Raw genomic sequence first — 2,611 nt, 5'->3', positions numbered from 1 at the left:
GGCTGCACGAACTTCCTTCACATCACAGAAAAATGCCTCTCCTCCTTCCTGGTTGTGTCTCAGTGACTGCTCCCTTAACAGCTGCACTTGCTCAGGACTCCTTAACAACTCTTTCCGTATGGATTTTTCTTTCTTTGGTGAGAGACATCTTGCACGGGCTGATTCTAAAGATGATGTTGTGATTTAGTCAGGGTTAAAGCTCCAGATCGTCAGTGTGTAGGACTAGGGGGATTTCAGCTTTCGTTTAACATGAGAGAGTGTTTTCTAGCCCCTATAGATGGTGATAAAAACTTGGAAATGTGTCCCTAGAAAACTATAGACTCCAAATCCCAGCAGGCAAATAGAAAGATCTCCCCTTTCTCACCACTCCACATGCAAGCCAACTTATTTTTAAAGTTCAGTATTTAGAAACCATCTTTGCAAGTGTGGAACATTCGGGTCTGGCAATCTCCCTTTGCTCTGCCTCCCTCCTGGTATGGAACCTTTCCTCACCAGCTAAGATTAAACCAAGAACCAGGACAGGGGCTCTGGGTAGCCTGAAGCCAGCTCGGAGTGAGATGAGCCTGGAGCAGTGAGTTTGGGCTCCCTGAGCTCTGAGGCAGAGGCGTTGCCCCTCCTGGAGCGAGTGGCGAGGGTGAAGTTGCAGGCTGGCAGCCTGCCGCCACTCTGGGAGAAATCCAGGCAGGGTTTATGTCTGTGGGACCGAGGAATGCAGCGGGCCCCGCTCTGAGGAAAGAAGGAGAGTCAGCTTTGCTGCCAACAGAATTAGGGCTCTCTTCCAGCATTCAGAAACGTACATACTTTTATATATTTGCCACATGGCTTTGCTGCGCAGCAGCACATGTGTTGTGGCTGCGCAGCGCTGAGTGAAAAGAGCACCCAAATCAGGGAGTGTTGTGGGTGGGGAGGTGGCACTGGGTGGTACTGGGCAGATGGATGGATGGTGGTACCTGAGGTTGGGGAAGAAAGCACAAAACACTCATCTTCTGACAATCAAAGAAAAGGTTTACACCTGACTGACTTCATGCAGGAGTAGGAGACCCATTACCAGCACTGATTAAAGATCTGAAGGAAGATCCAGACCTTATTTTCTTTCCCTGATTTTATTATTGTCAATGTCTGCCCTGGTGGTGCTGTCTGTAGTACAAAAGTCTTCATGGAGACCAGACCACATTGAACCAGGCAACAAAACCATAAGAAACAATCATTAAGACCTTACATCAAAATCTGACAAGAGGGGCAAAGGGTAGAAGGAATGCAACATTTTAATTCCAGTCTCAGGTTCTCAAAGTCCCACACTGGTAGCTTAACTATAAAAGACATCTGTCCCCTTATGGCTTAAGCTAAGAGGGGGGCAACAATTGAAAAATCAGGCCCTGTTTTCCTACTGTTCTTCTGAAAACAGGCCACAACATAATTTCCAGCATACATTTGTGCTTATGAGGAAAAATTCTATAAAAGTGGGCATTCTTGACAAACTTGCCTATGCTTTGCCTGCTGGAAAACACGGCAATTTAAGGAGAGTCAGCTCCAAATGCAAAAGATGGTTTTCTTTGCCTTGACCACAGTCAGTATTTGCTCAGCAGAGAAGCAGGTGACACAAGACAATCTGCATGCAGATAAAGGCTGATGGAAAGCTTGTTTGTGCTCAGCACACTAGAGAAGTTGTTCGGGAACAGTTACGTAAAGATTAGCCCTGTAACGCTGCCAAATACTTTGTGTTATTATGTGCTGTGTTTGTGCCAGGCAGCCCCACATGTCAGAGCTGCCTCACAGGGCAGTTTTAACATGCACACCCACATTTTCAGAGTGCTCGGAAGAATAAAAAGCCACGGAGGAACCAACTCTGACCTCATTCGCATGGCTGCCACCGCCGATTCCCGTCAGCTTGCCTGAGTGCAACCAGTGCAGAGCCGGAAAGGCACATCTACTGCATTTTGGAGATGGCTGTCCTCGCCTCCCCTCCTCCTCCTGACCCATCATGTTTCCTCAGAGAATCCCAGCTGCATGGATAAAAAAAAGTAGCAAGTCAACCATGTGGGAGCATACAAATTTAATGTTGGCTAAAGATGAAGGCTGTCTAAATAACACAATGGTTGGAGTTATGCAGGTCATAAGACTAGGGAGTAAGGAGCTCACGGTGTTTCTTTTCTTTTCTCCTTTGCTCAGTTTTCTTCACAAAAGTTCATTAAACAATGATTCTTTCCCCTTTAAAAATTTATGAATAAATGATGTGTTCAGGAAAATGAGAGAGCAAAAATCCCTGGCCATAGCCAGGCTCAACACAGTCCAGCACTCTGCAGCATTCCCCACATGCCTTCCTCTCACAGCATACTTCCAGTCTGTCCCAAAACACTACTCCCCATGATATCTATCACCTCACAGATGCAGAGGCTTACCAACAATGCGTACAGGTATATGTGTGAGATACACCTGCCCTGGCACGGAGGGGATGTGGAGCCAAAGACCTAGGGGAAAACATTGTTTCATTAGTGCAGCAAACTTTTGATCTGCATTATGCAGGTCTCAGTTACAAGGTTGCCACAGCCATAAAGAAAAATCAGAATCTGTCTGAAAATAAAAAGGTCTATTTATTTCAACTATTATCAAA

The sequence above is a fragment of the Cyanistes caeruleus genome, chromosome 6 (assembly GCF_971803275.1).
Source record: "Cyanistes caeruleus chromosome 6, bCyaCae1.hap1.1, whole genome shotgun sequence".
NCBI lineage: Eukaryota > Metazoa > Chordata > Aves > Passeriformes > Paridae > Cyanistes > Cyanistes caeruleus.
The sequence above is the reverse complement of the archived record's forward strand: the minus strand, read 5'-3'. Positions refer to the sequence as shown.